Source organism: Ornithorhynchus anatinus, chromosome 7 (assembly GCF_004115215.2).
Source record: "Ornithorhynchus anatinus isolate Pmale09 chromosome 7, mOrnAna1.pri.v4, whole genome shotgun sequence".
Classification (NCBI taxonomy): domain Eukaryota; kingdom Metazoa; phylum Chordata; class Mammalia; order Monotremata; family Ornithorhynchidae; genus Ornithorhynchus; species Ornithorhynchus anatinus.
Window position 1 is genome coordinate 14,355,614 of NC_041734.1, and position 15,824 is coordinate 14,371,437.

General features: G+C 43.5%; 1 protein-coding gene across 23 annotated transcripts in view; it reads right to left on the reverse strand.

The window, feature by feature from the left end:
* The window catches only part of DTNA (dystrobrevin alpha), a 282,794-nt gene that overhangs the window by 186,773 nt on the left and 80,197 nt on the right, over positions 1–15,824 (reverse strand). The window lies entirely within an intron of this gene.

Below are 15,824 nucleotides of genomic sequence, written 5' to 3' on the forward strand. Positions count from 1 at the left end.
TAAGACAGCTGAAATCAGTGTCAGAAGCCTTCAAGGAACCCTATTCATCCCTCACCAAGACATGTTTGTTAACTTTTCCTTTATTCTTAGAGAAGGAATCTGGTTCTGGGGGAAGAGTGTTATTTCTGATAAGGATTCGGGCTATTTTCCCAGAATCTCTTTGCCAGCACATCCTATCAGCATCACTACTCTTACTATAGGATGAAAATGAGACATAGGGACTTTTGTTAGGGAGCTGAACAAGTATATGTCTGGAGAACCAGGAGGAACACAAATTTCACTTCTAACCCAATCCACAGTGCAGAATTTTTGAAGGATTAAACACATTTTTCATAAAGGAAACTCAACAGTGTTGAGTTTCTCATTCATAAAAGTATTTAAGGATATTATTGAGATCATAAAATCCAAGATGACTTTTTTATGGTATTTGATAAGCACTTACTATGTGCCAGGCACTGTACAAAGCACTGACGTAGATACATGATGATAATAATGTTGGTATTTATTAAGCACTTACTATGTGGAGGGCACTGTTCTAAGCACCGGGGGAGATACAGGGCGATCAGGTCGTCCCACGTGAGGCTCACAGTTAATCCCCATTTTACAGATGAGGTAACTGAGGCACAGAGAAGTTAAGTGACTTGCCCACAGTCACACTGCTGACAAGTGGCAGAGCTGGGAGTCAAACCCGTGACCTCTGACTCCGAAGCCAAGTCTCTTTCCACTGAGCCACGCTGCTGCTCGGCAGGATAAGACAAGACAATGACCCAAACAGTGTACTACACTCTGCAGTATATATAAGACAAGCAGGGCTGACACAACTGCTCTAGACTGTAAGCTCGCTTTGGCCTAGGAACATGTCTACAGGCTCTGTGTACAGAGTACAATGCTCTGCATGCAGTAACTGTTCAATAAATATCACTGATTGAACAACCTATCAACTTTCCCACAGGGGATTCAAAATCAAAGTGGAAGGGAGAATGGTCACAGACCCTGTCCAACATAGGGCTCACGGTCTTAATCCCCACCTTTCAGATGAGGTAACTGAGGCACACAGAAGTTAAGTGTCCAAGGTCACGTGCTGGTGCTTAGTGCATTTATTAAATAGCATTAAACAAACGGCAGTCAGGATTAGAACCCATGTCCCCAACTCCCTAGGCCATGCTGCTTCTCCTGTCAGATTAAAATGAGATGAAAAACTCAGATAAGATGCTGGAAAATCCATTTGTACAGTTTATATTTTGCCCCTCCTTAGAAAAGATAAAAACAAATGGGTTTGTAAACAGCCCATTTTCCCTGAGGACTTTCATCTTTGTTTACTGACATGATTTTATACAAATAGTTCTTTTTGCTTTTTCCATGAAAATTTGTAAAGAAATCCAAAGGAAACAATACACCCAGAGCTGGAAAGCCAACTCAAGATGGGACGAAAACAAGAAAATCTTCATCCGGTTAAAGCAGCATTGATATTTGTGTCTATGTATTAAAAAATCCAGTTCCTAATTGTGAATGTAAAATCAAATATGTGCCCCGTTTGTAAAGAAACAGTAGAATGAACCTCTGGAATTATGATGTGACACATATAGAAGTTGGCAGTGTCATATTTCAATTATTCAAAAGAATAAAGAACTCACAACAGGAGTATTCAAATTTCCCCCAAATCTAAATTTGAACCAATCTATTTTTCCTTTACTTTATATTTCATTGCCAAAACGTGCATGAAATGAGAATCCTCTACATTCTGCTAATTTACCACTATCTCTGACATTATTCCACCATGGGAGTGAAAAATGGTATACTAATGATGGTACTTGTTAAGTGCTTACTATGTTCCAAGCACTGTTCTAAGCCCTGGATGTCATTTATTGTCAGGCCATTGCCAAAATATGGCTTGGATATCCTGGAAAGCCAAACCATTCAAAATGAAGTTAAAAGGCTCTCCGGACTGTTCACTGACCAGAAAGTCCAGGAAGAAAGAGGTTCATATTGATTGGCAGCTCTACTCAAGTCCTTTCATTGGGCAATGGTAAGATAAATGTGGAATAATAAAGCCTTGGCCCTTCAAAACCTAAGATAAGAATGGTCGATTCTTCTAAAAATGAGATTTAAAGCAGACAGCAATGTTTTAGGACCAAAGGCAAACAATCGGGTGTTCAGAGAACTTGCTTGTCATTTAGCCAGAGTTGATTATTTTAGGGCATGCTTTCTTGCACCTTTGGATGGGCTGGGAGGCTAGGTCTAAAAGGCAGCTTTGGGAAATCCAAGATGAAGATGTAATTGAATTATCTCATTAAAGAAACAAAAAGTGTCGTTCGGTAATAAGGGTGATGATAGAAACTGATGTTAACACAAATCATTCTGAATTGGGATTCTCAAAGCCCAAAACAACTGTCAAGAAAATAAGGGACTATCCCACACCAAGACTACTGTTGCCTATCTGAGATAGGGGAAAAAGGAGAAATTCATCCAGGTGCATTTATTGAGCGCTTACTGTGTGCAGAGCACTGTACTAAGTGCTTGAAATTACGGGATTTGTTAAGCACTATGTGCCAAGCACTGGGGTAACTACAAGGTAATCAGATTGTCCCACGTGGGGCTCACAGTCTCAATCCCCATTTTACAGATGAGGTAACTGAGGCACAGAGAAGTTAAATGGAAAGTTAAGTGGCCTAGTGGAAATAGTCCAGGTCTGGGAGTCAGAGGACGTGGGTTCTAATCCCGAACCCACCACCCATCTGCTGTGTGATCTTGGGCAAGTCACTTCACTTCTCTGGACCTCAGTCACTTCATCTGGAAAATGGGGATTAAGACGGTGAGCCCCATGTGGGACAGGGACTGTGTCCAATCTGATTACCTCGTATCTACCTCGGTGCTTAGAATAGTGTTTGGCATATAGTAAGTGTTTAACAAGTACCACAGTTTATTATTATTAGTATTACTATCCCAACCATGTGGCCAAATCACTGTCTGCTGCAGGGGAAGCAAACCAGAAAGGAAAATTGTAGTGGAGCCTTAAGAGTCTCAATCCCTCAATCCCTCCTTCCCACTTAGAGTATACCAGGGCAGGGGTGGGCCCGATTCTTGGTTGACCTCATATATGGCAAGCACCGTTCTCATTCTCTTGTCACCCCAAGGGTCCTTTACCTTAAGGGGACAGACTACATCTATCAGACATTTTCAATTGGGTTTAACGGAATTTTGATGGTATTAAACAAATGCTCAATCGTTCGGGGTCTTAAGAGTTCAAGAAACATCCTTCGGAACCACTCCAATCCTAGGAAACCCAGCTTCAGAGCAAACCACTGCTCAGAGCTGAATCCAGGTCACCAGAGAGCGTGGGGAGGAGTGAATCAGCTCCCAGGCCCAGATCCCAGTGACGCCATTTCAAAACGATCATCTAGAAAAAATTTTGCAATAGCTAATGAGGGCAAATGAGAAAGCGACAGATGGAGGGGCAAAATTTCAAATGGCGTCATTAGATTTTCACGGCGTGTTCACGGTTCCTCTTTTAGGTAATAAAAGCGAAGGGAGTCAGGCAGGGCTAACTGACCAACGGCTTGTCCCGCCAGGACCCTGCACAAGACAGGTCTCGACCAGAAGCACGGATGGTCAGAAGGAAACATGATGGGCTGGGGGAATTCCACATCCTTGAGCGCCACGGAGAGAGGACGGGTGTGGAGTGCAGCCAGGCCTGGCTGGCTCAGCCTCTCCCACAGCCCTCAGGCCAGTGGGAAGAGACAGTGAGGTCACCCGGTGTGAGAGAGGGAGAGGAAGACAACAGCTGGCTGCTTTAGGGCCCCAGGCTGCTGCAAGACCCTTGCAGGTTTGGTGCAGAGGGGCAGGCCGCCTCCACAGTCCAGCTGGCCCGACGCCCTGAGGATGCACGTAATTAGGTTTCTGTGGGTCTGAATGAGACAATGCGATAGTTTTGAGCAGCAGATTACCAGAGAACTTGGAATGCTTCTCTTACGTTATTTAATTACTCCCTATAACATGCAGTTTAGGTTACTTAGGATTTGAAGAACAAGGATTTAATGATGCCCACAAAATCCTACAAGAGAGTTGGTTAACATCATGCCCTTTTCAAAGGGGAGAAAGCTGGAGCCCAGAGACCCTAACTGGTGATAGTCACCCAAGCTCAAGACCAGATAACTATAGGACAGGCCCTGGGGCTACCAAGCCTCGAGCCACACTGCCTTTCCAAAGAAGGCTTCCAATTACCACTTTCCTGTCTACCTGATGCGCTCTCCACCACATAGGGGTCAGAGATAGAGCAAGGACCTTTTTACTTACCCCAGTACAATATCAGCCCATTGAGGGAGAAAATCACTTCTGCTGCAACATGCCCCAACTCAAATGATTGAGGGCACAAGTAGAATTCGCTCATGGTTTCTTTCCTGCTCCTGTATATGAGCTTGCCAGTCCCACACAGACCTTTTCAGGCACCTCTTCAACATACGACAAGGTTCTCACCATCGCTATAAACAGCTTCAGTTTTTCTCTCCCCCTTTCTCTCCCCCTTCTCTCCTTTTTTCCTTTTCAGTGACATTTGTTAAGTGTGTACTATGTGCCAGGCACTCTACTAAGCACTGGGTTAGATTCAAGACATTAGATTGGACAGAGTCCATATCCCAAAGGGAGCATATAGTCTTAATCCCCATTTTACAGATGAGGTAACTGAGGCACAGAAAAATGAAGTGACTTGCCTAAGGTTCCACAGCCAACAAGTGGCGGAGTCAGGATTAGAATCCAGGTCCTTCTGATTCCCAGGCCTTTGCTCTACCCATTAGGCAGCACTGCTTCTCTTCTCCCATCTAGCTTCATTTAGCAGAGATGCTACTGTGCTCTTCTTGAAATGTAATAATCCAAGTTTGTCTTCAGTCAATAGGTCAACTGACACACGACCCTAAAGGCTAAATAAGGAAGAGGGAATTTTTCTGTGAAGAAGCACAGTATAGTGCTTTATGACAAGTATAACCTGAAAAATGGAAATATGGACCATTAACAAGCAACAAAACAAAGACCAAAATGCCAGTTGAGAAATGGCATTTCTGGAACATCAAAGTCTTAAATGTGGTGAAAATACACTTTAAAATCCACATTAAATCAGATCTGTGTGCTTTGTGACCTTGGGGATTTGACTCAATTTCCTCATCTGTAAAATGGGATTTAATATCTGTTTTCCCTCCAATTTAGACTGGGAATGCCATGTGGAACGGCACAATGTCTGACCTTATTATTATCCTGCATCTCCCCAGTATTTAGCACATAGTAAGCACTTGACAGATACCACGATTATTGTTATTATTATTATAGTTACTATTAAAGGATAGAAATCTGGTGGCCCTAGCCTCAGCACAAGCAACCTGGCTCCATTGTTGCAGTCATGGGCAGTGGATCTTGGACTTAAGGCAGCCCCATGAATCACATAGAGTGCATTTATGCTATCTAAAACATGGAAAAATCAAGTCTAATATAACTAAGCACTTTTCATTTTGAAAAACACTGGACAGATACTAAAATAATTCTCAAAGAACTCCTGGGAAGTCATTACACCCATTTCTGAGAATGAGAAACAGAGGGAGAGAAGCAGATGGGAGGTTGTCGAGATGCTAAAGGCAGTTAAGTGCAAGAGGACGGAATCACAAGTCCCTGTTTCCCCACAGTACCATAGATATTCCCCTTTCTTCCCTACACCGTCACACACACACAGACACCCTCCCTTCCCTCCTTCACCCACCCACAGAAATACCCTTCGGCCCCTTCCTACAAACACACTTACTCTTCCTGCCCAGCTCCACCCAAAGATATTCTTCCTGCCCTCCTTCCTCTCCACCCCCAAATCAAATACCCTTCTTGTACCCCTCCACCCAAATGTAGAAATACCCTTCTGCACTCTCCCACCCACCCACTCCCACACACACTTTTCCTGTTCCCTTCCACCCACACAGAGATACTCTTCCTAATCCCTTGTCTCCCCAACCCCCACAAATAGCCTTCTTGTCCCCCTCCACCCACAGACAGAGTTACCCTTCCCTCCCCCAACCCACACATCCTCCCTGTCTGCACACACACACACACACACACACACACACACAGATACCCTTCCCGCCCTGTTCATACTTATCCTTTCTTCCCCCTACACCCACCCACAGAGACACCTGTCCTGTTCCCTTCCCCAAATCTACCCCTGCCCCACCCCTCAATCTTCCTACCTGTGTGACACGTAGGCAGAACTGGAACGAGGGAATGCCGAGATCCCAAAAAGGCCTAGCCCAAACCAGGTTCTCCTCCAGAGGGATCGGTTCAGTCCTGAACCTCACCATGGCATGGCAGAGCCCAGGTCAGATGGTGGAGGTTTCAAACAAGTCATAGCATGTGTGCATCCTCCCGAAAGTAACAACCCATAACAAATGCACTGAATAACAGCAAAAGTACCTTATTCTGAAATAGGCTGTGGGGAGAAAGCTTCATTTCTGTACACAGGAGCACAGCCAAACAACTTGAAAACAACTGAATGTTCCAGGAGAACACACCATGTCATATTGCTCTTTCAAATAATAAAATAATTATATAAAGCAATATATTTAGATTGCACCATTCTGTGAAGAACACAGTGTTCTTTACTGACAGTGTTTATTTAATGCACACTTCTCTCTGCCTTCCTTGATGAATTTTGGTAATTAGTAATTTGAACCTGGATTCAATTGAAGCAGCTTTCAGTTAAGCCATCCATAATTTTTAATCAGACTGAACACTGTATGTCTAAAGGCATTAACCAGAAGACAACTGCTCTCCGGACCACAGTTCTCGATACAGAAATCATCACCGTCCATGATAGAGCTCTAAGATGTAAAGGTCAATGAAAATCGGCCACCGTAACATTGAAATTAGAACAACTATCTACCCACACCATTCCTTTCAACTCTGGATAATCCAAACATCTTTATTACAAATATACACATTTTCTTGCTCGGATTTATAGAAAGTGAAAATCCTGCTACCACTGCGGTTACATTATTGCCTCTCTCCACTGTGTCGGCTAAGAGGAGAGGGTGTTAGAAGATCCATTCATAAGTAAGAGAACGGATGTCACAGGGGGCAACCAACAAACTATTCTTCCAAGCCATTGTGGGAGGCAGAATTCTGGCTTGGATATTACACTGATCTGATTTAGTACTAAAGAGCACTTCTTAGGCTTCTCTAACTCCAGCAAGTTTATGGACATTCTAAAACACTAAATCAATGAATAGCTGGAGAAATATGCTATTTTCAAAGGCATAAAAAGACAGGTGTATTTTCTTATTGTTTTTTATGTGGGGATTTTTTTTAGCTTGGGGAAAAAATGAAAAGGAGGAATCTTATAGTCCTGTCCTTTTCATTCCCTCCCTCACTCCAACCCAGCACAGTAGCCTCAGGAAGACATGGCTTCCATCAAGCCATCTGCCCTGCCCGTTCCCAAGAATGTCCTGCGAAGAACAGGAGCCTCTTACTGGAGCCCAAGAGAGGGTCCTCTACTTCATTCTTGGACTATAATGGTCCTCCCATTCAACCACACAGATTGGTAAAATAGGGGTCAGTACTGAGAGACTCAAGGACCTCATTTTGCTATGTTTAGGAGCAGAAGGATTGTCTTGTAGCTTTCTCCTGAGGTAAACCACAACAGCATCCTGGCTCAATGGGGCGGCATTTAATAATAGTTTAGAATGCTGAAATCTTGTTGCTTTGAATGAACAATCCACTAAACATTTTCAAAATTGAAATGTGAATAGGGCCAAAGAGTCCACTTAAATATTTTAAAACCATAAAAGCTGGCATTAAACCCCAAAGACAAAGCAGCTTGTTTGGTAACAGAAAATTCCTCGTTACTAAGGTGGCGCCCCCTTTCATTTTATGGCTTTTGAAAAGATAAATAAGTCTGAAATGCTGAAGAGATCTGGACCCGAATTAGGTTTTTTCTCTACAAACATGCCCATAATGAAAACACTTAGTTTGTAACCCTGTAAATGTGCTACAGAAAATAACTTAGAGAAATGAATTTACAATTAAAAAATCAAAACAACGCATAATACAAGTTAGAATGCTCTCAAGAGCAGGGGACATTGGAAGAACATGATGGACTTTTTAGTTATTGGGCATTTTTATATTTACTGTAAGGACTCATTGTGCAATGGTCTAAACATTGGCATTCTGGCAATAGTCAGAAACACTAATGACAGATGCATTTTATATCCTTATTAGGCTGTGGAACAAAGTCTGGCTGTAGTCAACTCAGACTTGTGTTTTTCTTGTACTGGAAACTTGTATCAAGACAATGATGAATAGTTCCATTCAGATTATACAGCAGTTCTTCAAAATATGTATTTCTGTACAGTCTCTGTCTCTTTTTCCATATAAAAAAGTTACTGGGAACTAAAATGAAACTAAATTTCAGTAAAAAGAGACCAAAACACAGGGAGGCTTTTAAAAACCTCCACAAACTGACAACTTTTTTAGCTCCCTTGAGGGCTCTGGGACATGGCCCAAGACGTGTTACTCAGGAACATTGTTTTGCCTGGGTGATGAGAAACTCTAGTACAAGTACTAGTCTTTTTTTAATGTATGGATTTCTGACTTGGTTTCTAGGTAACTTTATTCTACATAAGTCCTGCACTACCTAAGTCCTGAGGGTATCTTATTCTAGGTGCCTCTACACAAAAAAAGCATTCTCAAACAGTTATATACAAAATATACTCTCAAAGATACCCGACAACCAACAAGTAGCATTCCAAATTAACCGACTATCTTTAACACCGACTATCTTTAACATCTTGCTCCCCTGCACCCTGTGGGGAGAAAAATTGGTAGTGAATGTGGGCTGAAAGGGTTCTCTTCATAACATTCACGGGTACTGGGTGGGCGGAAGAAATCCCATGTCGGACCCCAGAAGTAGAAGTTCCTAAACTCTACCTGTCAAACTGTTTTTCATCTATCTTTTCCAATCAAGTGTAAGCTCTTTGGGCAGGGAAAGTGTCACTTCACTTCTTTTTATTGCCCAAGAGTTCAGTAATTCATTGATTGCTGTATGTTCCTCACCCTCCAGGTTTTGGGAGCAATTGCAAACACTGAAAGAGAAGGGAACACTTGCCCCCTCATGCCCAAATGCCCTTTCCTGGGACTCAAGTTGATTCCAGGGCCAACAACTCAGAAACCCAGGACCCTTAACCCCTGATCTTCTGAGCCCACTCATCCCAGAGTCTACCCAATTCTGAGGCCCCTCGCATGGGAATAGTGAAGGGCCTTTTTTAAAGCTCGGATAATAATCCATGAAGGAAAATGTGTGAACAGATCACCCAAGAATTCCAGCAAAGATATTGAGAACTCCGGAAAAAAAAGCTTGATACACAGAACACAGCAATGACCTGAATCCATCAACAGGAATAACACTCAAATTCCTTCCTTTTTGGGGACACGGCTGCACCCAAAACTCATACCTCTATTAGTCAGGAAACATTCTGAAGAGCTGGCCAACCTAGTGATCAAGTACTGGCTCCTGATCTTGATATCTGGCTAGTGTTCCCTCAGCAGGGGACACAGATGGACTGCTGTTACATTTTGGGAATGGTTGGCAGTTCAGACAGTCAGGAACCAGACCAATAGACTCTAGCAGCAACATAGCCCGGAAAAGTCACTCTAACATAAAATGAACAGTTCAAATCAGGAGGCAGCAGTAAATATACAATATGGATTAATAGAGAAATATAACATCAAATGATGATTATCTAGATTTACATCTATGGGATTTACATATGCGGTGCCTTCGGACGAGGCCCCAGCAGAGAGGATCTTACTGCGGAAGATACCGACCAAACCACAAACAGCTTCTTGGCCAAAAAACAGGGCATCAAGGTGGGCAGGTGAGCCACTTGTGTTTTCAGGAAGAAGGTGTTGGAGATCCGGGATGATGTCCAGGGCCCAGGGTTGGATTCAGGATGGCCACTAATGGACAACTGCCAAAGTGAACAGGGTGGCCTGGTGGACCTAATGGACTAATGCGAGTCAGAGGACCTGGGTTCTAATAGTCAGAGGACCTGGGTTCTAATTCTGGCTCCGCCATGTGTCTGGTTGATGACTTTGGGCAAGTCACTTAATTTCATTTTCAACTCAGTTGCCTCAGTTATTTCATCTGTAAAATGGGCATTAAATACCTATGCCCCCTCCAATTCAGTTTGAGATCCCTGTGTGGGGCAAGGGATTGAGTCTGACCCGATTATCTTTTACCTTTCCCAGCGCTTAGTACAGTGCTTGACACATAATAAGTGCTTAAAAAGTACCATAATTAGTTACCATGGTTACTATTAGGAAACAAAGATGAGATCACGTGCTATGCTGTATGCTAGAGCATGCTAGGCACCATTTTGCATAGGTTGGTCAGGAGTCACCTGAGCCCAGAGAGTTTCTGTGGGGCTCCATTCATTCATTCATTCAACTGTATTTATTGAGCGCTTACTGTGTGCGGAGCACTGTACTAAGTGGTTGGAAAGTACAATACAGCAATAAAGAGAGATATTCCCTGACCACAATGGGCTCACAGTTTTTTTTGGGGGGGTGGTGCAGGAGACAGACAAAATTAATACAAGTGAACAAGCTCTGCACCCCACTTCCAGAGTTTTTGCATTCACTCCCCAGGTGCCACTTCCAAGACAGAGGAATTTGGTGACGTGGTATACAGTGGAGGAGACTGGGTGCCAAAAATCATCATACCAAATAAAAATGGCAGAGTGTGCCATTTCTGAGCTGGATGGGGCAAACTAGCTGAAATCTGCATTGTCCGCTATAAAAGTCATATGAATGGCTAACCTAGCAGGGCCCCATCTGAGGATCTGAAATTTTAAAAAAAGGTTGGGTGGGGGGACCCAGGAAATGACTATTTAGCACACTTATAAAATGATGCAGACAAAAAGCATTTTTCACCGAAAGATTCCAAAGCACACTGAACACTTGCAGTCAGGGTGGCCAACTGCTGAGAGTGATTTTTACAAACAATATGAATAAAAATACCTGATTTTTCACAATGTTTTACCTGCATAATATTAACACTGAAGCAGCAGAGGACAGGCATTCCAGGTGAGCGGCGGGGGGGTGGGACATGGTTGGAGGAGTAACTGTTCAGGGACAGCTGGCCCTATGCCGTCATTCCCTATTATCCTTCCCTGTGCATCACCTATGCACTTGACTCTGTACCCCTTAAGCACTTTGATACTCACCCCTTAGCACATATGGATGTACCCTTATACTCTACTAGGCCCCCATCTCTAATTCATTTTAATTTCTGTCCCACCCTGTAGACCAAAAGCTCCTGGTGGGCAGGGAGCGTGTCTGCTAACTCTAATTGTACTGTACCTTCCCAAGCACTTAGTACAGAGCTCTGCACTCAAAATTCCAATAATAATAATAATAACGATGGCATTTGTTAAGCACTTACTATGTGCAAAGCACTGTTCTAAGCGCTGGGGACATACAAGGTGATCAGGTTGTCCCATGTGGGGCTCACAGTCTTCATCCCCATTTTACAGATGAGGTAACTGAGACACAGAGAAGTGAAGTGACTTGCCCAAATCACACAGCTGAGAAGTGGCAGAGCTGGGATTTGAACCCATGACCTCTGACTCCCCAGTCTATGCTCTTTTCCCCGAGCCACGCTATAAATTCCATTGATTGATGGAAGTGGTGGCTGGACTCCCAACAAACTCCACATGCAGGCACCAGCCGTGAAACAAGGCGGCATTTTAAAAGTGGCAGTGGATTCCTCCTGGTACCCTGCCAGTGTGATGGCCGCTGGTATTTACAAGACTCTAGGATATTTTTGAGGGCTTCATGGACACAACCGATTTTTGCCCATTTATAAGGAGCATCCACGAATTTGCAGTTGGTTGATAACCCTGTTGGTTAGCTGGGCAGAAAATGTAGGGAATGGGTCACCTCCCCAATTTACCTGCCCCTTTGTGGCTTCAGGACTCTCCAGTGTGCAGTCGGGGCTCCTAGGTGAGGAACTGTGTTTCAGAGGAAAACCCTGCACCATCCCTGCACCCCTAAGCCATGGTGGGAGGGGAAGATTATGGGAAAACTGCTCTCAGACTTCTTGGGTCAATCAATCATTCAGTTATATAGAGTATTTATTGTCTGCAGAGCATTATATTAAACACTTAGGAGAGGTTCAATATAACAGAATCGGTAGGCACATTGCGTTGCCCACAACAGGGGCTATGGGTAGAGAGGGATTTTTGTTCTTGTTGGGAGGAAGAAGGGAAATTCCAAAAGAGAAGTTTATCATGCTTCCTGAAGGCACTCAGAAAATACTGACTGCTTTGAATGAACCGAATGACAAAGATAAAATGCTGAATAAATTTATAATTTCTATTCTTCCGCAACACGTGTCTTTTTTTGTGGTTCCATATAAAATCATTGCCTTTCACTCGGTCTTTTCCCCATTTCTTCCCCAGGATCGATGCTTTCTGTTGGGCTATTTTTTTCTACCTGTCTGAATTCCTCTTTCACACATTAAGGTTCCTTCTCTGTGTCTGACATTTTTAAACTTAATCTCCTCTACTTCCCTATTTATCTTCGTCTCAATTCATCTCCTCCCTGTACCCAACAACTCTTCTTGGCCTCAAACACCACTCTCTTCTATTTCCCTTTCGGGGTCTATTCTGGTCTCTGTTCAAAAGAAAGGAAAATCTGAACAGAGGCTGACTTGACAGAGGCAAAAACCATCTGGAGCAGAAAGGCAGAAAACTCCCACTGTGCTGGTTCAGCCCACAAAGTGTCTGGCTTCATGGCACGAGTCTTTAAAGGGAAGGGACACGGACCACAGGGGATTCTGCAAATAGCCTGTGGCCACTGGTTCGCAGGGAAATCCAAGTTCTGGGCCAGTTTGGCCTCTTTTCTTCCTTTCACTCTCTTCCCCTTCCTCACAGGGAATAGCAGGAGACCATGAAAAGGGGAAAAAAAAGTGGAGAGCTACTGGAGGTGGGGAGAGCAGTTACTCCATTCCCTGCAAATTCCAAAGCGAACTCAGTTTTTCAGTGTGTCTGCACCTCTCTATCTGGAGCACACACCATTTGAGAACTGGACTGGAGACAGATGAGAAGCTTGAGTGGGTGCAGTAAAAACTCTGTGGAGTAGGCGGGAAAGCACAGTACAGAATGACAATCACAAACTCAGGGGAATATGAGAGGGTGGGAAGACTGATGGGGGCTCCAGTCACATAATTAGAAGCTTTCACAACTAAACCTGCATTACGTCCACTCTCATGACTCACCAGAATGGGGCAATGCGATGCATCGTGGAAAGAAGACGGGCCTGGGAATCAGGGGACCTGGGTTCTAATCCTGGTTCTGCCACTTGTCTATGTGACCATGGACAAATCACTTCACTTCTCTGTGCCTGAGTTACCTCATCTCTAAAATGAAGATTAAGACTGTGAGTGGGACAGAGGCTGTGTCCAACCCGATTATCTTGTATCTACCCCAGAACTACCCTAGCACGTTAACAAATACCACAGTAATAATAATAGCAAATATAGAAATATAACATCATACAATAATAATTTAATATAATAACAATATAGTATTATTCTCTCTCTTAGCTCTATTGCTGGCCAAGCAGAACTGGCAGAACTCTTAAGAGGGAGAAAGCAGAATGGCCCCAAATTCTTAGCCCAAAACTGGGTCTCATGTTTTCCAATTACATTTCTTCAAAACAGGCTTTATAACCAGGTAAACCCTAATCCTACAATATCTTTCAAAGGCAAGCCTTAGTGACCCTCCATTTCCCATGGCTGTCTATCAAGATCAATTAACCAACAGCACTTATCGGGCTGAATATCAGCCCAAGTTCAGTTAGCACCTGAATATAACTCGTTTTCTCTTTCTGCAGACTGTACGTCCCCAAATGACTGCATATTAATGCCTTTAGAGGCAATTTTATTCCATTAGGCAGGGTTGAACATAAAGGCCAGCTTTGACTCCTTCTTCCCCTTGCCTCAGTGGTTCTCCAAGGTTTCCCAGGTGCAACTACCACCTGCAGGAGAAGGCATTCATTGTGCCCGGTCCACTCAATCATCAGTCCCAATCCCACCAGAGCTCTAGCTGGAATGGCATTTTCAGTCAGTCATTCAATCATATTTACCAAACACTTAATGTGTGCAGAACACTGTACTAAGCACTTGGGAGAGTACAACATAACAATAACAGACATATTTCCTGCCCACGATGATCTTACAGTTTAGAGAGGGAGATAGACCTTAATATAAATGAATAAATTACAGAGATGTACATAAGTGCTGTGGGGCTGGGAGGGGAGATGAGCAAAGGAAGCAAATCAGGGCAAAGCAGAAGGGAGTGGGAAAAGGGAAAAGAAGGGCTTAATCAGGTTTTCATCTCGTTATTTGTGTGAATGTGTGAACCCCTTTCTCCATGCCACTGAGTAGCCATCAATGGGGAGCGGTGCCTCAGTCACAGCCATCCCGGGCTCAACTCAGAAGGACTGACCGACAGGCAGACAGGAAAAGCACATCGTCTTACTACCAATCCCCAGAGACTCCAGTTCTCCTGCCTTGTCTTGACTGTCGGAAGAAGAATTACTCAATTTATTTTTACGCACATCAATCATCCTCATCTGAGTTGACAATTACACCTTCATTCTCATGACACAGACGTGACAGTGTATTCTATGACAGATCAATGACAGCCTTAATTTAAATGATGTGGGTGTGGAGGGGGATGTTAAACAGGACTCGGAAGGAAAAATAAATTGCTAAAGGGGCAGGTTCAAACCAAGTCATCTGGGGCAAATCAAGAACGCTGAGACCTTCCCTCGAATAAAAACGAGCAACAAATTACCCATCTAATGATCAATCAGTCAATCAACCAATAGCAATTATTGAGTGCCTAACTGCAAGCAAATTCTTTACTAAAGACTTGGGAGAGAAGAGATAATATATGTTGGGCGGTGCCTCCGCTTCGAGTTGTAAATATTTTCAGAATGGATCATTTCTTCATTCTGTACTTCCCAAGGGCGTATTACAGTGCACCACATAACGTGAGTGTTCAACAAGTGACACTACTTTCCCTTTAAAGATCACGCTGCCCAACCCCTGCCTCACGGAAACCTGTCCCTGACAGCCATTTTAGAAAAGTAGGCCCTCAATAATTTTTTATGGTATTTGTTAAGTACTTATTACATGTCAGGCACTGTACTAAATGCTGGGGTAGCCAAACAGGGCTCAGAAACTTAATCCCCATTTTACAGATGAGGTAACATGTACCCATAAGTTAAGTGACTGGCCCAAGGTCACACAACGGACAAGTGGCAGAGCTGGGATTAGAACCCTGGTCCTTCTGACTCTCAGGCCCATGCTCTATCCACTGGACCATGCTGATTCTCTGTTTGTAAAGCCCTCCAGAATAAGCTTCCCACAGCAGGGCTAGCCCAAGCTTCCAGTGAGAACCAGAGGACCATCTTCGGTGCTATTTCTTTAGGGGTGCGGTGCTCATCGAGCACGACCAAGTACAGGATAAGAGTTTGGCAAATCATACATGAATCTGGGCTGAAATGGAGTTTAAAAAATAAATCTGAATAATTTTGGAGGGGATTAAATTTCCCAGTTTGCTATATGGAATGAGGACTTCAGGGAACCTGAGATAAATAGTTCAAGGTATGGACACTCTCTGAAAGTAAGGATAACTTGTCCAGGTTTTAAAAAAATGCCTAGCACATTCTGTGCATGAACTTTACCTATGCTGAGGAAACTGAATATGACACCCACCCAAAGTAAAAATAGG